The 26836-nt window shown below is 36.4% G+C and overlaps 1 protein-coding gene and 1 pseudogene across 12 annotated transcripts in view; one reads left to right on the top strand and one right to left on the bottom strand.

Annotated features, from left to right (window-relative positions):
• The window catches only part of PDE4D (phosphodiesterase 4D), a 1533637-nt gene that overhangs the window by 951213 nt on the left and 555588 nt on the right, over window positions 1-26836 (top strand). The gene's annotated exons all lie outside the window — the stretch shown is intronic.
• LOC103885122 lies at window positions 23312-23790 on the bottom strand (annotated as a pseudogene).

Here is a 26836-nt window from a genome sequence, read left to right as displayed (position 1 = left end):
AGACAAACAGTTGAGGAATGTCTCTGTTAGGAATCTTACTACTGCTTTTAAATTTCATGGAACACCTATTAAATCGCTTCACAGCTAGATTATGAGAAGGGGAGCCCTGCTCACTCTTTTAAAGTTAAAAGTGGAAAGTTACTTGCGGGTGATTAGGGAAAACCATTTCAGAGGAGTGGACTGTTGGCATGGAGACCCCCACATACATCTCTTGGGGGATGGCAAATCTTGAGAGAGGATGCTTTATTTCTCACCTCCTAAAATGTCTTTCCCAGCTTTCTGTGGTGAGAGAGAATGAGACAGCAGTCATACCTAACAGTTGGTGAAACAGTTCTATGGGAGTGAGGGAAAGTGAGGGGCCTAGGATGAGTCAGAAAGATGTACATATGGAAAGGGAGAGAGAGAGAGATACAATCTTGATTAAATTATGCCTTCCTACAAAAAAAAAATGTATTTCCACATTTGATACAAATTGAAGTATATAACCTTGATAAAGCAAGATCTGTCAGAAAAAAATGAGAAAAATTGCTTTAAATAAACAGTCCTTCAAAAGATATCACACCCGGAGACTTTCTGAGAAAATGTTTCCAAACTTTTAAGGAACAAATAGTATGTTATATAAATTTCCTCGAGTTTGTGAAAAGAAAATCAACTTTCTAATTCATTGTGTCAAGTAGACCTATTTACAATAGGAAGTCCCTCAACCAATCTTACTTCTCAGTAGATAAAATCTTAAATACAACTTGGTAAATTGAATCTTGCATTTTGTGAAAAGATTCATGCTCATGTCAAATAAGGCTGAGTCTGTAAATGTACACAGTTAATTTTGATAAAATCTGATCACAGAATCCATCATATTAATATGTTGAAAGAGAAAGCAATAGACTTGTATTGACAGGTGTCACAGTGACATTTGACTAAAACTTAACATCCATTTGTTGTTAGTTTTTTTAAAGGATGTAGTGAAATAGCAACAGAAGAATATAGTGTTTATTTCAATGGTGAAACCAATTTTTTAGTGTGAGTCATTTCTATTAAAGTCAGCTTAGTTATAAGCAATATGACATAACGTAATATTTGTATGTAATATTTGGGAAGTCATAGTATAGTTATTGTCAAGTTATTGTTCTAGTACAATAACTTGAAACATAAAATATAAAATGAAAACTGACTTTATAGCTATGTGGATATTTACCTGGAAGAGCCAAAGGAATTAGGTGAAATGTTGTTAGAAATGATTCAGTAATTCAGAAAGGTAGCCAAATACAAAATTACATATAAGAAAGTTATTAGCTTTTTTATACAAAGTAATAATCAGTTAGAAATTACAATAAAAAATAAAATACCTCTTTATTTACTTACTTTCTTACTGTTGTCTAGGCTGGAGTACAATGGCACAATCTCAACTCACTGCAACCTTTGCCTCCTAGGCTCAAGCAATTCTCCTGCTTCAGCCTCTTGAGTAGCTGGTCTACAGATATCCACAACCACCCCTGGACAATTTTTCAAAAATATTTTGTACAGATGGGGTCTTGCTGTGTTCCCCAGGTTGGTCTCAAACTCCTGGGCTCAAGCAATCCACCCATGTTGACCTCTCAAGGTGCTGGGATTATAGGTGTGAGCCACTGTGCCCAGCCAATTCTTTTTAAATAACACAATATTCCAGTCACAAAAACATACTACACCTATATTTATGAGTGAAAATAAGAAATCAGAAGGTGTTTTTTTGGTATTGTTGTGAAGAAAACAAAAATGTCTTAACTAATGATAAACAGTCCACAGTATTCATTCTATTATAGGCAATTTCAATCGGATTTTATTTTTGATTTTAATAAAATATTTCAAAAATCAAGCTAACATGGGAAAATCAAGAAAAAGTTGAAATAAAGCACAGTGGGTAAAGGTTGGAAGGATGTAGAACACACTATTCCAGTGATTATATTATAAAAATTATAGTCATATATATTATGTAATATATAATATTGTATGAATTAGGACAGTGTCTCAGGTGAAGAATTAGATAAAGCTGATTTGTATAGACTATAGATTTCAAATAAGACTCACGTATGTATTTGTGTGTGTGTATGTGTGTGTGTGTGTAACTGAAGTAGCATTTTATTCAATGAGAAAAGGAATGATTATTCAACAAATGGTGTTGAAAGCAACAGCTATCATTTGGGAAAATAATACAAAGTTAGATTCCTTCTTTAAACCTTACATAAAAATATACATTGGATATGTATTTTATTAAATATTTATTTAAAGATTTCATTAATATATAATATAAAATTTTGTTAATGTAACAACTAAAAAGTAATTTCATTAAAATTACTAAAATAAAGTAAAAATGAGTATTTAAATTTCAAGGTAGGGAAGATATTTCTAAGCATATCACTAGAGCTAGAAAGCATGAAGAAAATGTCTCATAGATATGTATACATTAAGGAATCAAATTTTTCTACACATCAAAAACACCATAAAGAAAACGTAAAGGCAAATGACAAGGCTGGGATTCTATTTCCTGTGTTGCTAAAGAGACATTAGCGTTAATGTCTTAAAAATCCTTACAAACCGGCTGGGCTCGGTGGCTCATGCCTGTAATCCCAGCACTTTGGGTGGCTGAAGCGAACGGATCACAAGGTCAGGAGTTCGAGACCAGCCTGACCAACATCGTGAAACCCTGTGTCTACTAAAAATACAAAAATTGGCCAGGCGTAGTGGCACATGCCTGTAATCCCAGCTACTTAGGAGGCTGAGGTAGGAGAATCACTTGAACCTGGGAGGTGGAGGTTGCCGTAAGCCGAGATCGTGCCACTCACTTCAGCCTGGGCGACAGAGCGAAACTCCATCTAAAAAAAAAAAAAAAAAAAAAAAAAAAATTCTTAGAAATTAATAAGGAAAAACATTGACCTTTCTTCCAGAAAAATGAACACAATCAATCTATAAGAAACACAATTGGTGAGTTACATGAATACAACCCCAATTTTAAAGAAATACAAATTAAACAATAGTGAACTAACATTTTCTCTAATGAGTATTCAAGATTAAAAAACAAAGTCGAAACTAAATGATAACAAATTCAATGTATTGATTAAAGTCAGGACATTCTTATTCATTAGCAATGAAAGTGAAAGTTTGAGTCGCCTTCTAGAATTCAAGTCACACTATGAACCAACAATTTTACTTCTAAGAATTTATCCTAAGGAAATAATTAAGAATATGTGAAAAGATTTAGCTACATCATTGTTTATTATAGTGGAAAACTGAAAATGTGCCAAAAAAAAAAAATGAGCCAAATATTCAGCAGTGGGAATTAGCACAATATACCTTGATATGTTATCAAGGTAAATGTGTATGATAGGATACTGATGCATAAGGATAATTTTCAACATGGTAGATTTTCATTATGTTAAATGAAAAAATAAAAAATACATAAAATGTGAGCCCATTTTTGTAATAAAAAATATATTTATATAGTTATTCAAGGAAAAACATCTAGAAGGACATCACAAAATACCAACAGTAGGTATGATTCAAAGTCTTATAGGTGGTTTTCAGCATATAGATTACTCCCAGCAAAGAGACCTCTCTGACACTTGGTTTCTTCATCTGTGAAATAAAGGAATCATACTAGATTAGTTCTAAATGTTTTTAGAAAAGTATTTCATAATTCTGTAAGTAATGATGATTAATAACCTTGAGAACATTGTTATTTTTTTTTCATTGAACTTTGGAGTTAGTAGAGTAAAACCAAGTTTATCCTGAGCTATCCCTTGTTTTATTTAAAATTCACATCCTGGTGTTTATATATATGTGTGTGTGTATATATATATATATAGTGCTTTCTCACAAATGCTTGTTTTGGTATGGAGCGGGTTGGGCGGGTACAGACTTTCATTGAAATTAGGTACAGAATTCTTAGAGACACAAATTAAATCTTGTTAATATGTTATATACATTTTCATGTTTCATCTACCATTTGAAACCATATAACCATTTGAAATCTTGGTTTTGGTAGGTTTCTTTAATTAACATTCACATTGAAAAACTGTAAGAGATTCAACCCTTGAAAAAGTCCTTTTGCTAAAGAGATTTTCATGTGCTCTAAAAATTGGTGGAAAATAGTTCTGCTCTTATTATCAAATGAATGTCACTCTACTCTTATTTCTAGCTAATAGTAAAACCACCTGGAAAATGATAACATACAATAAATATCTCAAGTGGTCATTTAGTACTTTGTTGCGATAATGAAATAAAAAACACACTCAGTTTTAATTTGCTGTTAAACACTTAACATTTCACAGTGGCTGTTTGGAGGCCGTATACAATGATAGAAAAAGTGGCTTTCTAAAAGTGCTTTGCCTCATTCTTGCTTAACCTGGCAGACGTCATGAACTTCCAAGAGGGAACATATTTTATTTGCCTTATACCACCAGAGGATTTGGCCAATTATTGCTATTTATTTAATGTTGGTGTTGACATAGTGCCTTTTGCCCTGAGGAGCTCCAGGTGCTTTATAAAATTAGTCAGCAATTCACATCACGGTCTTTACGCCAGAGAGTGAACACTGAAAATAATAATGATTCGTGGAACCTACAGCCACCCCTAACTCGTATTTCTGTTTGCCCAGTGAAACAAAACAAATATGCCCAGTTCCCTCAGAGAGCTAGCAGCAAAAAGTTCTAGTGGGGCATCATGGGAGTTTCTCTCTTGTGTAACTAGGTGAACTCCTGTGAGGAAAATTTGCCATGCACCCTACAGAGCTGAGACTTACTATTCTCTGTTCTAAGACCCATACCTTCTCTGTTCTAGGACCCAGTAAGGAGCTCCAGTTTTTTCAGGCCTTTGCTCAAATATCATTTTCTTCATAAGATTTTTCATGACCATCTATTTTTAAAAACAGCTAATCCAAACCTATCATCAAGTGCAAAGTTTCTGTATCGTCATTCCTACATTATTTTTCTCTGTAGCACATGTAGCTATTCAGCACACTTAGATTTTTATTTATTTATTAATTAAGGGTTGACTCCCTCCCACCAGATGAAGAACGTTTGTCTATTCTGTTCAATTATGAATTGAAAAATTTCTGTTCCAAATATTGGTATTTGAACTGTGTATATACTGCCCCCTTTTTCTATAAAATACTGATGGAAGTTCATAGATATATACAATTCACAGATAATGTTACAAATTTATTTCAGATGTTACTTCTTGCCTTTTTCTATGCCAAGATACTTAACAAATACTTCAAAATTGAAAGCATTTTATTTTTACTGCTTATTTTATCTGTTCCACAGAATAGTTAGAGCTAGAGGAAGAATTATATAATATATTTATCAATAAGTCAACATCCTATTAATGGATGAACATAGAACCAACTCATAGAAAGCACAGTCAGAAAATCAAGGTGTGGCTTGCTTGGCATGAAAACATAATGCCCACAAGAACTACTGTTGTTGATTATGCTGTACTGTATGAGAACGGCATTTCTGACATTAGCTTTGATACTAGCCTTTTAGTAACCGAGTAAAGTTAGTTAGTATACTCACCCAGTTCAGATTATTAATTCAGTACTAACTCAGTAATTTGGTGTTACTGCATACTGAGATATCTAGCTGGATTCAGAATTTGCTCAATTCAATTAACAAATCCAGTGTTATGGGGGAAAAAAGCTTTGTGGGTAAGCATTTCTAAATTAGTGTTTTTTATGAAGCCACAATATTCTGGTAGTTCATCTTTTCCTTCAGTTCTCTGAAATTGTAATCATTTCTAAATTGTTGCTTTCCAGGTAAAAGATGTGAGATAGGGAAAGGAAGGCTTTCTTAGGAATTTTTTTCTTTCATTGCCCAGTTAAATTGGATTTATGATTTATATCCATTCATCCTATCCATACCCATCATATATCTGTCATATATCCATTCTATTCATATCCAATCCAATTCATAAGACTTTTCCATCTTTTTTCATGAGATTAGATTTTTTTAGCAGGTGAGAAGAAATAAAAGGCACATAATACTAACATGTTCCTGGCATTCCAACAGATAATAATGCCATAGCAAGTTTATAAAGATTAAAAATACCCTGGCTCATTATGACTTTGATGGGCCCAATGCACTTTTGGCTTTGTGGGTCTGCTCCTCATAAAAAGTACAAAATTATATTTTGTTGATGCATTTATGTAAAGACAAATATAATCTAAACTGTATTGTACTCATTTTTTTTCCAGATTTTAAAAGAGATTTAACATTTCTATGAGATCCTAAAATTATCATGAGCTCTAGAAATAGTGCTTACTATGCTATTGGATAAACTAAGCTGGCATTGTCATAGCTAAATTGGTTACGTTTTAAGCTGTGAATGAAGGGAAATTTGGTAAACCAAACAACTGTTTTATGCCCATTGTTCATCATTCCAGTATAAATATATTTTTACTATTAACATTAGTTATTACAAGTGGAGTGTGAAGGAATGGAGTCAGGGTTTGGAAAGAGCGCTAATGCAAGTATTTGACTCCATCAACAAAACTTTATGTAAAAATCTTCAGGTTTTGTGCCTGTAATCTTCTTATAGGATTTAATGCTATTTTACTTTGTCAAAAAAATTTTTCTTCAGAGATTTGTATTTTTAAATGACTGATGCTATGAAAGAAAATGCCCTCATGATTATATTTGTATTGTGAATTTTTACAGTAGGGACAAACTAGAATTTTTCATGCAGAGAGCACCTTGGGTTTTACTCACTATAGCTCTTCAAAGTTCTTCAAAGTTCAAAGTAAAAATTGATGCTACAGTAATTTTCCTATAATCTAGGTGAAAAGCCCACATATCATTTAACAAAGTAGACGCTCATTCATATTTAACACAAACTCTTTTTTCTTCTGTTGAAGCCGACTTTTTCCAATTTTTAGTTTCCAGTTATCTATGGTTCTGGGAAACAGAGCTAACTTGGATTCATTAATCCTGTAAACAAGTGTTTCTTGAGAAGCTCCTGGTTATGAACTACCTAGAATGAAACTGGGTAAACTAATATCAACATCCATTCTTTTGCCAAACATCACTGATAAACTGCAACTTTTTTTTTTTTTTTTTTTTTCCACATGAGTGGTCTTGGAATCACATTTCTGCATTGAAAACCCAGCACTGTTGCTGACTGGCTGCATGGCCTATATCTACTCATGTTTCTGACCGTACCAGGTTCCAGGCACTGTTCTAGGCACTGAGGATGAAAAGATGAATAATATGGAGTTCCCATCTTCAAAAAAGTTACAATTTAAAGGAAGACAGGCAAACGAAAGTTACCCCACAAAATAATAAAAATGCAGGGGTAAAACTAGGGCATAGTTATATTTTGGCTTGTCTCTTTACCTCTGAGATTCTTTTGCTTTTTATGTAATTGGATTTTAACCTCAGAAGACTGTTAGGTTTAAAGATGATAATGTATAAAACGTATCTAGCATAGGACCTGGGAAATGCTCATACAACAGATTCCAATTGTATCACTTTTTTTTAATTATAAAGAACAAGTCAAAATGAAAAGACTGAAGAAAAATAAATCATCAGTTAGCTAACTGGTCCCTGAATGTGAGAGGTAAGACTATATATAAATATGTTAGTAGTTCAATAGACAGTCTGTTAATACATCTGTATATATTATTTAGCCCAGGTATAGAAATAGAGGCTTCATCTGATCCACAGCAATTATAAAAGCAATACAAAGTAATAGGCTCTTACACAATACTTTGAGTAATGATCAGAATTTTCTGTTGCCATCCACACATTTGGGTGAGATGTAGTGAGTGCTAGAAAATAAAACAGTTTGTATTAAAAAGGGTGTGTTAAAAGAAATAAACTAATCCTTGAGAAACATTGTCATGCAATCTCATATCTAGAAATTGTGCCTATGTTCTGGCTATAAATTGTTGAATTGGGAAGGAGTTATATTTAGGACACACATTGACACTACATATGACATTTGAAAAAACACTTGCTAATTCAACTAACAGCTCGCTTCTCCCCACTACTCACTGTGGAGAGAGCTTCCAGCTAATAGCTTAGAATCTCTCAGGCCAACCACTGATGGAACCCGGTGCTATGTGATTGTAAGAATTTCTTTCTTGCTCTGAATGTAACTAAAAGTAATGGGCTTCTTATTTTTTCCTTTTCCTTTTGTGTTATAGATGGCAAAGACTGTTTCTCATCAGTCTCATATAGCCAAATTAGGTTTATCTCTCATGCTGACTGATTAAAAGTGTTAAATCCTGGGCACGTTGTCTCCTGAGTCCTCTGAAATCCATGTCAGAATAGGAGTGCTCATTACCAGACTCGATGAGGAGCTCCTTTTCCAGAACTTCTCTCTATTACACACTAAGGACAAAGCAACTCTGCCTAAATTCCAAGCAACCATGACCTGTGGCTGTCTTGGAACTTTTGCCCTCTGGCATGGGTAGAACTAGCGTCAATTGGGTAATTCAATCCCTGAGTTCCTTCTTCAATGAATGAGAGAATCCAGGAATGTGTTGCCAGTTGCCTTTTCCTTGTGCCCAGTTTTCCTTGCTGCAGGATGATGACAGTCTATTTCCACACCTCCCCTCCTGCCACTACAGGATTTATGATCTGCATGCCCCAGTTGTGAAGCTGGCATGTAACATTTTGTTGCCACAGGCCTGTGAGTGTTTAGAAGTTTGTGTTTGTATTTCCAGGGCTACAGTTTGAATATTGAAGGAACAAACAGATAGCAAACAATTCAGAGGTCAAGTTGTGACTGCTTCCTCATTTGGAGAGCTTATTTTATGTCTGTATATTCTATACTCAGATTCCCACATAACTTCTGTTTTTTCCACCTTCATTGCTTTGGTTAGATGCTTTCAAGTGCATTTTTTTTTTTTTCTGTAAGAAATCCCCATAAAAGAGTTGTTTACTTGAAGTGATGGGTAAGCAAAGTTTGCCTGACGTGGAACCTCAGAAACTTTCCCCTAAGGAAAAGGTCTGGCGTGTGGGTGGGCGCTCTTCCATCCAGACGCATGGGAATGTAGCCAGGCAGCCAGGAGACGCATTGACTTGTGACCACTGGGAAGGATGCCTAGCCAGAAAAGTCCCAGCAGCTGGGTCTGTTAATCTTTTCTGAATGAACCAGCAGGCATTTGACCTCTCTAAACCTGTCCTGGATTCCTTTGTATCATTGTAATCATCTTTTTACTCCCTCAAGAGTTCCCCTATAAAGTTGTTCTTAATAAAACTCTTTTGCCCACTTCCCCCTGACCTTCTGAGTTGAATATGAATTTCACTAATCCGTGAAAGAAACCACCATGACCTTCATAAAGCCATTTCTACTCTGTTTGGTTCCTCCCTTCTAAGAATTTGTTCATTTGAGCAAGTATTTGAGTCTAAATGGATCCACTTGGACATTTTAACAATTATCATGAACCTCAGTATCCTTAAAGTGTAGCTAAAACAGGCTCAAAAAATTCAGATAGCGTAATCTACTTTCTCTTTCCCTCCTCCAAATTTGAGTGGATTAATTCACTTCACCATGCCAGCATCTGAGTACAGAATAATTTATTTCTGTGTCATTTCATGATGGAAGCCCGGCTGGCATTAGCTCAAATTATGCCGCTGGCTATTAATTGAAGAGAACTTCCCTGTCACTCCTCAGTCAAACACGATCTGATTCAACAGATCCTTTTCACTCTCATCCCTTCTATTCTACCAGAAGAACAAATGTAAATAACTTTCACTTGGCTCTGCTTGTCATGGATTATAAATTACCTGGCAGCATTCAGACTGACCACATTACTGTTTTGGGGGCTGCTTGTTTCAGTTGATTAGTATTTCTAGAAGAGTTTCGTACATTTCATCTCTGAGGCGTTAATGATGTCCACTAGAAGGAAATATTGTAGCCTGCCTTTGTTCTTACATACTGTATAACTAATTTTCAATCTAATTTCAACAAGATGTCAAATTCTAGCACCTGTAGGGCAAGTGCTGGTCTTCTATGAATTGATTATATGTTTTTCTATCATACTCGATGGTGTACAAGCCCAGGTTGTATTTTAAATAGAACCCCAGGAGAGAGCTTTGTTCTGGAATTTAGAAATATATATTATGTGCCAAAATTATTTGATGAGTGCATTTTGTAATTCTTAAAATACAAAACTACTTGGCATGAAGAGATGCTATAGTATGTTAAAAATTGTGGAACTTTTTCATAAGATGAAATTCTGTGCAGAAATGAGGTAGCAGAATTCTTGTGGGAGTGCTAAAATGGTTCATCAATTTGATCCTCACTGCATATGAGAATTCACCAATTATATTACTCTCTGAAAATATGTTTCAGTATTGAGGGCCTCTTTTTGCCCTTCCTCCATCCCAGTGTCTATACTCTCCATACAGTGTGATCACTGGGTGCTGCATGACTAGTCATTATTATACGCTCAGCCCTGAAAATGAACTTAAGATGGTAAAATCATACCTTGCCAGGGTTTGGGTGGCTGTGAGGGATTCAGTATGATTTTAGCAACAGGGACTGGAAAAGAAATCAGAACTTGGCAGAGAAAAAAATAGCACTAGGATACTAGAAGAGACCTGGGAGAACTAGCTTGACCTTAGAGGCTCATCTTGTGGGTCATTTGAGAAATAGTATCAAAAGGGCATAAGAGGGCCTGGTGTGGATTAGACTATTTGGGGTTACAGGAGATCCAAAGCTAGAAGGGGCAACAAAACATTGTGGTATGAGGCCATCCTAGTTTGAACATCAGGCACAGGATCTAGTGTTCTCAAAGTAGATCTCAGGGAATGGGCAGCCTGAGAAGAAGAGTAGATCATGCAGAAGCCAGAAGTTACCCCTAGATCCAGATCTGAGTGTCATGACCTAGACACAGTTAGTCCTTAAATGGGACCCGCCCTGGCAGGGTTCTTTCATGAACTCAGGCTGAGCCTGAAGTGAGTAGATTCAGCTGAAGGGAAAGTAAAGAACTATAAGTTGATAGACTTGCAAGATGGAGAGGCTGCTTTCAGGAAACCATTGATGATGTTATCAATCACATTGATAATATATGTGATTGCCCTTTTATAAGGGTATGCGCTTTCTGCACAATTATGAGAAAGTATTTAGCCAAACCTGTATTCCCTATATAAAGGGGGAGGAGATAGTATCCCATGGGAAATTCCTTCCCATATTATAAACTGGTAGACAACTTAGGCAAAAATGCTTTTACTCGTGTGAACACTGTTGAAGTATAAAGCCAGGGATTTAAGTCATGATAGGTGTTTATTTATTTTGAACATTTGCCAGAAGTTTGATGATGGATATATTTGTAGACTGGGTGTTAGAGGTTGTTATATTCTAAAAAGATACCTTCTGATTAATTTTCTTCGTTTGCAACAACAGTCTATTTTGGTAACATTTAATTTATGAACTTTGGTGTCATGTTAGACTTTATAAATTTTGGTTGTACATTCCCTGCAATGCTTACAGAGAGAGCCAGTCAGGCAATAATTATTGAGTGCCTTCTATTTTCTGAGCACTGTTCTAAATTCTAGAGATAAAGCAGTGAACCAGACAGAGTCTCCATCCTAAAAGAGCCTAGTGGAGGATGGGAACTGATGTAGTATCTTGTAATTGTCACAGTATAGTACACTTGCTTCTTCAGATGCCATTATTAAGGGCATCCCTTTCTTTAAATTCTGAGATCCCTTACTTGACTCAGCTTACGCCAGAACTGATGAGAATTAGACCTTCCTAAGGTCTTCTTTCTTCCTAAAGTGAAGATTGAAATAAATCTATAAGATAAAAATAATCCTACTACCAAGCCCCACTTAAGACTGGATTTTTAACTTGCTCTTCTCAGCACAGTGACACAACAGAGAACACAGAGGTTAATGGAAAGTCTTTGGAGCAAAGGAGATTTCAAAACCACCAGTTTGTTAGATTTGATGATCAGCTCTGCAAAATGTTTAAAGAAGATTTCTTACTCATATCTTATAAGTTAAGACTATAAATGGTTTAAATGGGGGAGGATGTGACAGGATTGAAAATCTTCCCCTTCCTTCGTGGCTATGAGAATTCACACTGAGCAACAGGGGAAGAGAAGGAACTAGAACTTGGAATGAGCTTATGTGTGGGCCCTCATTGTTCCAGGATTTACAAAGGGCTACGCTATCATCATATTAAACAAATGGCTCCTGCTCTTTGTGCCAGCTTAATTGCCACCTTGGCTCCTGAACAAAGAAATCACCACTGAGGCAAAACATGTTTGCTATTCAAGGCAAAACCCACTTAGAGCAATTTTTGGGTTGTTTTTCCATTTAATTTTTTAACTTGCAGAAATAGCCCTCTTTTTTCTGGTTTTTGTTGGGTTTTTTTTGTTTGTTTTGTTTTAAATGATGTACCCTTGTGCTGTTAAGTTTTAACATGGGGCCGGGCGCGGTGGCTCAAGCCTGTAATCCCAGCACTTTGGGAGGCCGAGGCGGGTGGATCACGAGGTCAGGAGATCGAGACCATCCTGGCTAACACGGTGAAACCCCGTCTCTACTAAAAATACAAAAAACTAGCCGGGCGTGGTGGCGGGCGCCTGTAGTCCCAGCTACTCGGAGGCTGAGGCGGGAGAATGGCGTGAACCCGGAAGGTGGAGCTTGCAGTGAGCCGAGATCGCGCCACTGCACTCCAGCCTGGGCGACAGAGCGAGACTCCATCTCAAAAAAAAAAAAAAAAAAAAAAAAAGTTTTAACATGGAATGCAGGCTTTATGTATTTAGGCAGTAGTGCTGAGTTAGATACTGGTACCAAAAAAGGAAAGAGAACAAGAGGATGGCACATGTCAAAATGCCTGACAGAACTGCATGGACAGAACTAAATGTGCTTCCCTACTATTAGTTACATGTATAAGTCACATCTCAAAGTGTGTTCCCCAGGTCAGCATCAATATAACCTAGGAACTTGCTGGAAATGCAAATTCTCTGGTTCCATCTCAGGCCTAATGAATCAGAAACTCTGGGTGGAAGGGAGTGGCCCAGAAACCTGCATTTTACAAAGACCTCCAGGACACTCTGATGTATGCTAGAGTCTGAGATCCACTGGTGCAAAGAATACCGCAGGACAGATGTAGACTAACTAAACTAGTTCTGTTTCTCTTAAAATGACGTTGACAATATTTAGAATTTTGAAGAATGGTATAGAAATTCATAGCTCGTGTGTGTGTGTGTGTGTGTTTTAGCAGAATTCTGTTTTAGAAAATATGGAGTAGACTTTCTTTTATCTAGTTTTGTTATTTTTTTAAAAAATTAAGAAGTAAGTAAAGAAGTATAGCCAGCTACTTCCATAATTTTGTAGAAATAATGAAGTTTATTCTAGCAGAAACGTATATCTTATGGAGTAACTTCCCTAATATTCTGTCTAGACATATATTCTTTTTTAGACAGGAATACAAAAGAAAATTGGCTTCTTCATCAAGTTCAAAGAAATGGTGTTTTAATTCTGTAGAGAAGTAATTTCATTTTCTCAGAGAAATGGGTAGACAGATATTAGTAATTTAATTCTCTTCTTAAATGATGACTGTATAGTTCTTACCAACGCTGAAAGAAGTAGAGTCAAATAGATTTAAATCTGGCTGGTGATTAGAATTTTTTGGGGGGGGTACGGTGGGTGAAACTGTATTGCAGGGAGGTCTGTTGTAATAAGCTGACAGCTAGTTATCATGCACTACCCTGCAGTTCTTTGACATGATAGCTAAGGGCGTAGACAAAAATCTGAACTCTATGGTCTTTGTACATAACTGCATTCAGATTAATTCACTTAATAAATATTTGTGAAGCACCTACCGTGGACTTATCACTATAATGGGCTAAGGTTGTACAGTGAGCAGGATACTCACATACATGATTCTCGTGAAGCTGGAGGTCCAATGGTAAAGCTAGATGAGTAAACATCAATTATAGTGAAGTATAATCACTTTCAGGATGAGGCAGAATATAGGATGCTATGCAAGCAGTCATCCTTGATTTTAGGACTGGGTGATGTGGAGTTCAGGAATGGTTCATGGAAGAGGCACTAAAGCTACAGGCTGAATAGAAATTAGCAAGGTGACGGATAGGGCAGGCAGAGAGAAGAGCATATGCAAAGTTGGAAAGTGGAGAGTTCTTGACGTTACCATGTTACTGAACATGCATATCGTGGAGTTTAGGATGCAGAGAGGACAGTTGCACATGGTCTGGAGAATAATGGGAGATGAAGCTGGGAGTAATGCAGGGAACAGAAAATAGCAGGCCTTGCTATCCATGTTAAGAATTCTGGACTTCATTCCAACAAAAGGGAAAGCCTTTGAGTTTGTAGTATTTGGCTGTGCTGTAGAGAGTGTATTGGGGAAGGACAGTGCTGAAGGAAAGGAGACCAGCTGGGACATTGCTGCAATAATTCAGACCAGTCAGTACTCATGGCTTGGTCCAGCAGCAAGGGGAGAATGAAAAGTAAAGAGATTTAGGAAATAGCTACTTAGGAAATAGATTCAACGGGACCTGGCATTTCAATATATATGACAGCAAGGAACAGGAAGACACTTGTGACAACTAGATGAACAGTAGGCCATTCACTGAGTTTGGAGTCCAGCAAGAGGAGTGGGTTTGAGGGTGAAATTATGTGTTCTATTTGGGCTAGTCGAGTCTGAGAAGTCTGTGGTTGTCCAAGTAGAGATGTCCAATAAACTGTGGAAAATGCAACCCCTTATGCCTCTCTATTCTCATAAATACTTTTCATGCTTTTTCACAGCAGAGGCTAAAGCCAAACAACTTTTACAGTCATTGATTACTTCTATAGTGATCGGGCACTACTCTTGATGTCAGTTTAAGTGTCATGTGAATTTTAGAGTTGCAGAATTTTTCTGCACAAAATCCTAGAAAGCAACTTGGTTTACTCAATGAAACCTGCCTGCCAACTAACAAGACCTATTATCTTTCAGTTGGGGTTTTATTTCAACAATGGAAACTATGACAGAACTGGGATGGTCTAACCCCAATTTGAACACTCTATTCTCATTTTCATTAGGAATCACTTCCCTGTAATCATAAAACGTAAATATATTTACTATAGACGTGTTGTTTGGTGAAAGCAACACTAAAAATGAGTAGATGAATATAATAGCTAAAGGATAAAATAGGAGTTCCCATTTTTAAAAAGAAGGACTATGTTTACAACACAACTCTCCTTAATTCTATAGTGTTATTATAGCAGTGAATTTTCAAATAAAATGTTAAAATTGGAATGCTAGAAGTTTTCTTCTATCATATCAAATAAGTGAAAGGTCACCTGTTTGATGATTACATATTCAAGTGATAGTTCTCAAAAAGTAAATAAAAATCTCATATAAATTATAAATCATTCTGCAAAGTTTTGCCTAATATTTTCTCCATAATTTTGAAGCTTCTGAAGTTATTTTACTTTTGAGAAGCCACAGATGGTCATAAAAATTAATATAAATTCAATAAATTTCAACTAGCCTTGAGGAATAAAGAGAGCAAGGATTGTCATCAACACAATTAAGAATGGCCAAATCCTATTAATGGTTTCAAAGTACCAAATTAGAAAAGTTAGGAAGCATGAATAATTTATTTCTGACAACATATCCTTTTTAATATCTGCATTACTGTGGTCTGCTAAGGAGACAAACCTACTCATGTGACATACCATGTGTAAATGTTTTCCTAATTAATAATTGGAAAGTTTCTGTGTGAAACACAAACTTTCTAATCATACATAATGTAGACTACAGGCAGACAGTTAGGAGTTGGTCAAAGCTGTCAAAGCTTCTTTTATGGAAATCTCTTTTCCTGTGATCTTTATCCTATTCCAGATACTCAGAACTCTTTTTCTCTATAGTACTTAGCTAACACAGTGTTTATCCTCACATCCTATCATAGCTTTTATATTAACCACTCAGCAAATATGTGTGCATGCACATACACACACACCCATACATATATATATTTAACCATCTAGAAACTATGTTAAATCTTCTGTAAACTTCAGATAAGCCTGCTTAAATTGGGGGTGGGTCTTATTGTAGCATACCAAATGGTTCATATACCAAGTATATATTTGTCATACTATGTGGAACAGTATTATATTTAAAACTGAGGTCTTATTTCATGTAGGTTGTACCAAATTTGTGGTGGTAAACATTGCATTTAGCTCATTCACAAAGAGTGCAGAAATACAGATTATCCATGTTTTTCTGTAGTGCCACTCAGTGTAATAGGTAAACAATACATCTCATATTAAAGAAAAAAAGAGAGTCTTTTCAAAAGCTTGTAAGGGTCTGAATAAAGGTCTTGGAAATGTGTCATAACAGCTGAAATCGAAGAGATTTGAAAAAAATGGGAGAAGTTAAATATTGCAGATGCATAGAGCTGAGACTTCTTCATTGGAAATTGGGTAGTTCCAACTTTCATGTTGAAAATCTTTAAAAGTAGCCAAAAGCTAATTTTTTAAATCACATATTACAGATAGAACTACATGTGTATTTGATATATTCCATATTTGTGTATCCAAAATTAGCAAATCCATGGTATTTTCATTCTTTGTTTTAGATATTCTAATCATTTCTTAGCACTTTCAATACACATCTGCCCAGATTTCGTATTGCTAAATTTTAGACACTATTCTTTAAGTCTTGGAAGAGATCGACTTTTTCAGCACAACCCAGCCCAAACAAGGTAGTGTTACTGTAATATATGAAGACAACACATGTGCTGGTCTTGTTCAGGCATTTACTGCATTTTTATTGAATGTCAAGTATGTGCCAGGCAAAGTTCATCTAGGGATTTTAGGATTTCCAGGACCTGCCATTTATAAACTTCCTGGAAGAAAAATTAACCCCCTCAAAATGGGTATTGACATCCAGTTTGCCTTTATCGCTCCTCTGATGCCTTTTAAAAACTATATTTACCCATCTTATGTCAATAAAAAGGATGTATTTATTATAAGTTATGGCAGATAGTATTTTATAGACAACTTTATAGCCCACATGTTAAAGGTAAAAGTGAAGAAATTATGCTACTTTGCTGTATTTTCCCAGTGATTTATGTAAGTATTTACTCCCGGCAGGAAAATGCTGTAACACTGTTGCTGACAACAGGGCCCAAATAAGTATCAGCTTGATGTTCTGTAATACCTATTATCTTACTTGTTTTTGCATAATCCCTAGGAGGTAAATATATAACACTTTGGTTTCATTAGCATCACAACAGATTATTAGGCAAATCAACAGAATGAAATTAAAGTTATATTATCTAATTGAAAAAAGCCTTCACTTACATTTTCAAGCATTAGTTCTTATCCACTTTCAATCACCTGGGGAACTTTAAAAAATCTGATGCCTGGGCCAGACACCCAGAAAAATGACATCAGGCTTTCTGGGGACAGGACCCAGGTGACTGTGTTTTTCTAAATGTCTTTCATGACTCTGCTGCTTTAGAGGTTCACAGACTTCCACTTAAAGAACTGCTAGTTAAGAAATGGATCCATACTTGCTCTGACTCCCAGAGATATCACTTTTCACGTGTTCCTATCATTCAGAAAAAAATGATTTGAATCAGCTAGATACATGATAGATGACCCCCCACTACACACACACACACACCAATCTAAGCACAAAATTATCTTGTTGTCCTCAATAGTTTGCATGGATAAGTAATGCAAAATAAGTGTCATACCCAATATTAAGAAATTCTTAACAAGAAGCCCAAGTTTTCACCTTGTTTCCTATTTTTTCCTTCAGCCATCACATTCAAACCTGGCCCAAAGGTTTCTCACATTCTAGCCTCCATCACCACCACTATTGCTTTCACCTGGGCTTTTGGCAAGCTAGAAATTGCCAGACTTTCCTGACAACAGGCTCTGTAAGATTCAGTTTAAAGCTTACACTTTGGCTGGAGCTCATCCTCCTAACAAGAGACTGTGATATGTAAATCCACAACCTGAAATCTCATTGGCTCTCCATTGCCTACCAATAACCCCCAGTCCTCTACTCTGGAAGTCCTGGATGGTGTAACTCCATTGCACACAGGTTCTTCCCTTGAGGGCTCTCGGTAATGGAGTACTTTCATGTGCATGCTATTCTGCTGCTCTTGTGGAAAGAGTCTTCAACCCCATTCTGTATACCCTGGACACTCACCTTGTGAGACGCAGCTGAAACAGACCTCATTGTCTGGGACACTGTCCTTGGTTCTGTTGGAAGAATTAGCCACCAGATCCTTGAGGCTGTCTCAGGACTTTGGCTTCACCTTTACCATAACAATTGGAATGCAGGCAAAATAGTGTTTCCAGTTACTAAAATAAGACTATAGACCATATAATATGTTTGTTTTGTGCTTATTTAACTCACAGGGGAAAATACCCATATTTTTAAGACTCTGGATTTTAAAAATCTAGTTGATTAAAAGAGAATATTGTTGGCTTGTCTGTTTGGTTTTGTTTTTTGGGGGGTTTCCAATACAATTGTGGAGCAAGAAAATCAGTCTCTGGAAAATATGTCTAAAATGCGAGAGAAGATTCCAACAAAATAAGCTAGATTTCAGTTAATATGTGAAAATCATTTCTTCATATATACAATGTTTATTTTACATGGATAATTTATGTAAATTATTGAATAAATAATACTTTTGGGTTTGGGTTTTAGGGGAGGTTTTAGGTTTGGGTTGCAGTGGCGGCTTTTCAGCTGATTCAAATATCTAGTTTTCAGAATACTCTGCCCACATGATTTTTAGATATGACTTGGCCCTAATTGCTGACTCAGATTTTCACATTTTAAAAAGCAATTATGCATTTTCATATATATTATCAAACAAGATTATAAGATTTTAAGGTAAGAAAGTAAAAGGGTATTCACTAATGATCATCAGAATCACCTAGAAGGGCCAGTAAACCACACATTACCGGGCCTCTTCCCCCAAATTTCTAATTCTGTAGATCTCTGGTAAAGCCTCCAACTTTATGTTTCTAATAAGTCCTCAAGTGACACCAATGCTGCTGATCTGGAGACCACACTTTGAGAATCATTGCATTAAATTAACAATTTTATTGGTTGAGTTTTCACCACAATGTGCATATCTGTTGACTAACAATGAATAGCTTTGTTGTCGCCAAACACTGTAATGTTTCCAAATATCCATATATAGTCATAGGCCCAGAGAAACAAACCACATCTATATTAAGAGTGCTTTGTTGTTATCATTTGACCCCCACTTTAGTGTTTTTAATTACATCAATCCTGGAGAAAAATAACTGTTTTCTAATTTTGGCATTACAGATTTGCTAAGGCAATAGAAAATTCTCTTAAACCTTTAGATTTTTAGTCTTCTAGTAAATATAAGCATATGAGTTCCAAGCAAATTCTGAGTTTTAAAAAATTTAATAAAATTGACAAATGTTTTCAATAAAATTGGAGAGGCTCATTTCCTTGTACAAATATTCTAAAAATACATGATAAAAGTTCTAAGTGCTATTTGTTGAAAGATCAGCAAAATAACTCTACAAGTATTTGTGGGCATGTTATCTTTTATGTGATATTGGTTATAAACTTAAGTTATATGAAGACAGTGTGTTAGTTAAATTATGTTCTAGTCCTACCTTAAGGAAATAAAAACAGTAAGGCTCTTAGTGACTTTCTTCTGCACCACTGCAGTACTTGCTAACATGTTTTAATAATATGTAGTTGAGAATGATGAACTCTAGGCAGCAGGGTGACTTGGAGATACTAATGGAAATGCCCAGTCAAAAAGAGCCTGGACTAGAATGAGCTCTGAAGACTCCAAATAACTTTCTGTTATCCCACCATCTTCTTAGATGGTCCAATCATGCTACACTCAGTCTAGGGCAGTGACCCTGAGGAATGGTATGTTTGGCAAAAAAGAAACCAAAGAAGGGTATTGCCATGCTTTAAGATTTTCCCACATCTTTTTCAGCATCTTGAATGGGGTTTCTGAAAGTCTGAGGAGTGAACTGTGACCAAAATTGCTGATATTTTGAGCTCAAAGAAACTGAAATTTTTAGGTAAGAATACTAAGACCAACTTAAAAAATATAGTATCAATGATTTACATTTCTTTAGCTGAGAATTTTCAGACCACTTTAATGCAAATCACATTGATTGATTCTCTAAACCACTCTATGAAGTGGGCAAAGTGATGGTCTCATTTTTCAAATGAGGACTAAGATTTATTTAATTAAAGTGGTTAACTCTTCAAACATCTAGTAGAGGCTAGCCAGATACATTGGCTCACACCTGTAATCCCAACACTTTGGGAGGCTGAGGCAGGCAGATCACCTAACTGGAGTTCAAGACCAGACTGGCCAACATAGTGAAACCCTATCTCTACTAAAAATACAGAAATTAGCTGGTCATGGTGGCAGCAGGTGCCTGTAATCCCAGCTACCTGGGAGGCTGAGGCAGGAGAATTGCTTGAACCCAGGAGGCAGAGGTTGCAGTGTGCTGAGATAGTGCCACGGCACTCTAGCCTGGGTGAGAGTGAGATTCCATCTCAAAAATCAAAACAAAAAAATCTAGTAAGGGTCTATGTCTAGCACCTGCACTTCAAATATGTGCTTGTCATGACATCATTAGCCCAATTCAATTTTCTTTCATTAATTTGCTGAAATAAATATTTTTTGAGTTTATACTGTATACCAGGTGCTGCTGTAAGTGCTAGGAATATAACAAATCAAACAAATAAAAATCCATGACCTTTTGGAGCTTACATTTCAATGAGTATAGGCAAAATAATGGCCCCTGCAAAGAGTTCTACTGCCTAATCCCTGGACTATATGAACGTTACTTCACATGCAAAAAAGGATTTTGCAGATTTGATTAGGGGCACAGACCTGGAGATGTAGTGTCTATAATAGCCCGGTGGGCCCAATCTAATCGCACAAGTCCTTCTAAGCAAAGACTTTTCCCTGGTTATGTTAGAGAGATATGTGATAACAGAAGAAGGGTTAGAGAGATGCAACTTTGTTGGCTTTGGAAATGAAGGAAGGGAGCCAGGAGCCAAGGAATGTGGACAACTAGAAAGGTCAAGGAAGCAGATTCTCCCTTAGCCCATTCAGAAAGGAATGCAGTCCTGAAGACACCTTGATTTTAGCCCTTTGAGATCTGTGTTGGACTTCTGATCTACACAACTATAAAGTGATACATTTTAATTGTTAAATCACTAAGTTTCTGATAATTTGTTACACCAGCAGTAGAAAACTACAGAAAAGATAGACAATATTCAAGAAAAATAAGTAAAAAATATATTATATGTTGGATAGTGGTACGTGCTAAGGAAAAAAGGGAATGACATAGGCAGTATCAGTAGGGATGCAATTTTGAATAGCGTGGCCCTCCAGGTTGACATTTGCATAGACTTGAAGGAGGTGAAGGGCAAGAACATTTCAGATGAAGGAAACAGGAGGCTAAAAGCTGAGACTAGGACAATGATCAGCCTGACTAGATTCTGAATATCACCGCTAAAAGGGCAGTTTCTACTTCAGAATACATGTACAAGCTTCCCCGGGAGTCATGTGTGATGATTTACAATAAAGTTTCAAAACTCCACAGATGACATTCTTACTTTTCTATAAGGAAACAGTCTTGCCCGGATAACATCATTTACTTTTTCATGTTTGCTGGAGAATTCATTAAGAAATTCAATACACCATATTCAAAGAAGATGAATTCTTACACTCACTTAAAATTTGGTCTAAGGCAAACAATTGAAGATGTTCAGACTGAGTCTTTTTGGACCATCTACTCAACATCATTATCAACCAACAGCTTATACCCCTTCAAAGGGATCTCAAATTATATTTGATCCTGAGTTGTTGCTATAATAAATTTAGAGCTGGAGAAAAATAGTCATTGTAATTATTTTATTATTAGAGACCGACTTACATATGCTGAATAAATAAAAACAAAATGAGAGTTAATTCTGTGCAAAATTCACCATCAATTTTGATGAAATTTCCTATTGATACTTCCAAGTACAGTAGACCTTTTGTATCCATGGATTCCACATCTATGTATTCAATCCAAAATTGTTTTTTAATAATATGGTTGTGTATATACTGAACATGTACAGACTTTTCTTGTCATTCCCTAAACAATACAGCATAGTAACTATTGACATAACATTTACATTGTACTAGGTATAAGTAATCTGGAGATGATTTAAAGTATATTGATGTGTGTAGGTTATATACAAATACTATGTCATTTTATATAAGAAACTTGAACATCCATGGATTTTGATATCTGCAGGGAGTCCTGGAACCACTCCCCAAAGATCCCGAGGGACCACTGTAATCTAATTGAGGCCAAGTTTCATGGGTTTGTATCCTCTTAAGTACCTGGGGGGAAAAACTGTCTGATTTTTTTTTTTTTGAAGTTTTAGTATACTGTATATTTTAATTTTCGAAGAAAGGAAAACAGAAATTTTATGATCTATGTCAATAGAAGTGTTAATATAAAAAGCAAAGAAATGCCTAGGTAAATATTGGCCTGGTAATAAACATTCTGCAATGCTGCTTCATGGGAAATATGCTTTACCTTGCTACTCAAAATGTGATCCATGAACCAGCAGTATGAATATCACCTGGACTTGGTAGAAATTCTTGGACCCCACCCTGACCTAGTGACTCACCATTTGCATTGCAGTAAGATCCCAGGTGATTCATATGTGTATTCAATGTGAGAGGCACTGCACCGGGGCCATACCTGGGGCCCGCATGAAACACACCAAACATTGTATGTTCTTTACATCCTGACAAGTCCGTATGAACTCACATTATTCTGAATACAGTGCACTAGCATATCTATCATGTTTTGAAAAGCTATTTTCATCAAGGGAGCTTAGTATCTGGTGCTCAGGAGATACCTACAGAGAAGTAGACAGTGTTATGCTGTTGAGAATCTATCAAACCTTTTGGTCGTATAATGTTTTTATTTCAAAACCTTAAATTGGTCAACATATTTTTTAATATTTAATAGTTGAGGGATGAAGAGGACAGAAGTTTAATTAGTTCAAAGGAAGGTAAATTGGGAAGGAAACAAATTTTTTGTTGAATCCGAATTTTCAGAATGAAAGAACACACCAGTGCCCTGTGGTTCAGTGCTAACACAGCTGTGATGTGACCCTTCAAAGGTCAATGCTTGTGCCCCCATTGCTGGCCATCCTTCTCCTGGTCAATGTTGATGTGTCATTGGCTGGCTCTGTGTTGCTGGCTTGGTCTTGCTTTCACTGAACTTTGGCCTCCACAAAACTTCTAAGTAGCATTACTCCTACTTGTTAATCTTGGAAACACACAGGGTGAGTGAAATTCCATTTTCTTTCTTTTTTTTTTAATGATTAATAGATGATTTATTTAAGTAAGAATCCATATAGTCATCATTGCCAGACTTAATATGAGATGTTAAATGTTCCATCCAATTTTCCTTCCTGGATAAGTTTTTCTTTTCTATCCCTGTCAGTTTTGAAAACATAATACCAGAAGAAGAGGGGCCCGATTCCACACAGAGCTTCCAAGAGTGAGTTTTTAGGAGTGAGTCTGAAATTAGGATAGACATTTGCTGATCTCGAATCAAGGCACGATCTTCAGTGAGCTCTTGGCGGTTAGGGTTGTTGTACTGAAGCAGGTAGTCTTGTTTCAACTGGGCTCTTATGGCCAACTGTTCAGCTTGCATCTGCCGGGCTTCCAGAGATATGTCATATTCGGCTGAGGGTCAAGGACAGAGTGGCGAGGTGCGACGGAGTATATTTTGGGAATGACATTTTGGTGACCCAGTGCACAACTGCCTGAAATTCCATTTTCATGTGACACTTTTGTATCTGTAACCATCAGGTCTGTTCCCTATGTTTTCTATTCCTTAAGTTGGCTACCATTATACTATCACATCGCTTTCCTTTTCTAGTGACTCCCCATTAGGCTAGCTCCTCTCTCATAACCTTCTTTTGTAATTTAACGGCCCAAAGATGAGCAAATTCCAGAAATTCCTAAAGTAATTCAATTACTTCAGAGCATCATAGAGACTCTTTTTTTCATTGCCTCATCCTGGGGGTGATTTATCAATGAAAATGACTTTAGTTTGATACACGCTGGCTGCCTCATTGTATCATTGTGACATCATGCACTTAACTAAAAGGGCTTGACTTAGGCATCATCTCCTTCTCTCTCAGCAGCTGCTCAGTTAGATGTTTTTGTTTTAACCAAAGGGCAGGACTTCAAATATGACCCTATTTAACTCCATCTGGTTATATTTAGGCCTTATGCTCTTTTTATATCCTGATTCTGTCATCCATTCTCTTAGCTGTCCTTCCCAGTTTGATGTAATATTATTTTCTCAAACTATACCCTTTTCCATAATAAAGATTGTCACTGCTCCCTCAGGCTTCCTTAAGCAAGCTTTATAATATGTCTGATAGAATCTCTGTTTCTGATTGTACTCAGTATAGATTTGTTTCCTGGCACACATGTATGTGTTCTTCAATATGTCACTTAATCACAGTGCCCCTTTTAGATTACAAACTCCTGTCACCAAGGGTTTTGTTCCCTCTTTTCAAAGCAGAACTTAAAAGAATTTTGCTTACCTTTACATCGACTTTAACTGTTCACATCATTGACTTTAACTGGATGATGGTTGACGACTGATGGCCAACTAACAAAAAAGGAGTTGAGGAATTGAGGTTTCGGATATAACAGAAGGATACTTAAGACTTTTAATGAATAAATAAACTAATTTTTCTTAGCAAAATGGTTCAGATAAAAGTAAGAGTGCGTCAGAGAAGGCTGTCATTGGTTTATTTGTTATATTCCTAGCTGATGGTGATTGTATGTTAGCCAAATATCTTGCATTGGATTTTAAAACAAATCAGAAGTAGATGACTCAGAAATGGTGACAATAAAATTATAGACAAGCCCCTTGCTACAGCAGCTCTTATTAATTAAATATCTGAGACAGAAGAATTAAAAGAGAAGAAAGTGGTATACAATTTGGAAGGCTGGCCATAAAAGTATTTCTTTCAGCTGGAGACACCTTACCTGCTTAAATATATAAAATTTTTGAAGAAATAAGAATAGATCTTATTTTACTTTACAATGAAGGCTTGAAATATTTGAAAGTTCACTTTATTGCAATAGGATTAAGTACATCAAACTTCATTCTTATCTCTCTCAAATATTAGGAGTGTAACTTTCAACTGAACTTCTTTACCTGCTGTAATATACTCTACTACAGTGATATTTTAAAATGAATACTTTGCGAACGTAGTACTAGAATATGGATAGTGTTTTGAATATTTTAATAGCCTTACAGGATTAAAAAAAGGATCTTATAAAAAGTATGTGTAGTACCATTCAATTTTTACAAATTTATGCATTTGCTTATTCATATATGTAAATTGAAAATTTACATATAAGCTTATACTCAGAAAAAGATAAATGTTGTAAACACACTTGCACGCATGCACACACCATAACAACCACCATGCCATTCAGTGATTATTTCAGGGTAAGTACAATTGCAGAAATTTTACATAGTCACGTTTTGCCTGTATTTTCTGTTATAAGCTTTTGTTTTGGCATAAGAAGAAAATAATTGGCCAGGCGCGGTGGCTCAAGCCTGTAATCCCTGCACTTTAGGAGGCCGAGACGGGCGGATCACGAGGTCAGGAGATCGAGACTATCCTGGCTAACGTGGTGAAACCCCGTCTCTACTAAAAATACAAAAAACTAGCCAGGCGCGGTGACCGGCGCCTGTAGTCCCAGCTACTCGGGAGGCTGAGACAGGAGAATGGCGTAAACCCGGGAGGCGGAGCTTGCAGTGAGCTGAGATCTGGCCACTGCACTCCAGCCTGGGCAAAAGAGCGAAATGTGCCCAAAAAAAAAAAAAAAAAAAAAAAAAAAAAGAAGAGGAAAATAAATTTAAAAATTTCCCAAAAACATTCTTTGTTATAGTCAAAAATTAAAATGAACAGTGTCTATCAATAGGAGAATGGCTATACAAACAAAAAAGGACAAATAAGAAATAAAATTGGCCAGGTATGGTGGCTCATGCCTGTAATCCCAGCACTTTGGGAGGCCAAGGCTGGTGGATTGTTTGAGCCCAGGAGTTTGAGACCAGCCTGGGCAATATGGCAAAACCCCATCTCTACAAAAAAATACAAAATAATTAGCCAAGCGTGGTGGCATGCGCATGTAGTCCCTAGCTACTAGGGTGGCTGAGGTGGGAGAATTGCTTGAGCCTGAGAGGCGGAGGTTGCAGTGAACAGAGATCACGCCACTGCACTCCAGCCAGGGAGATAGAGCAAGACCCTGTCTCAAAAAAATAAATAAATAAATAAAATTAAACAATGGGAAAAGATTCCTGTTGCCATTTTAAATGTTGATCAACATTCAAATTTTCTGTGGTTTTAGATAACAAGACATGTCAACCTCCTGAAACAGTCATTGATGTAAATAATAAGAATATATATGCATTTGACTTTACCTGAGTTTAAAAGTAGAGAGAAAACATGCATTGAAGCACGCATACAATTATTTTCTAAACATATCCTTCAGTTTCAGTGTTTTTTAATCAAACCACCAGGAGAATGGTGCAGCAGACAATGCCAGTCCGTGTCTCCCCCTTCATGGTCCCTTAGTTGTCATTGATGGGTGACTGCAGAGAACCATAGGGATTTGAGGACCTAACAGAGATATGTTTTACATTGAGAGCGGACATAAGCTCCTCGTTGCCTCATTGTGGTTTGCACTTCAAGCTGCAGCGTATACTTTTTCTAAGCTGTGTGGTCTGCCTTCCTAGAACTGCGTGCCCTGTAC

Source organism: Papio anubis, chromosome 5 (genome assembly GCF_008728515.1).
Source record: "Papio anubis isolate 15944 chromosome 5, Panubis1.0, whole genome shotgun sequence".
Lineage (NCBI taxonomy): Eukaryota > Metazoa > Chordata > Mammalia > Primates > Cercopithecidae > Papio > Papio anubis.
This window is presented reverse-complemented; position numbering and strand designations above follow the sequence as displayed.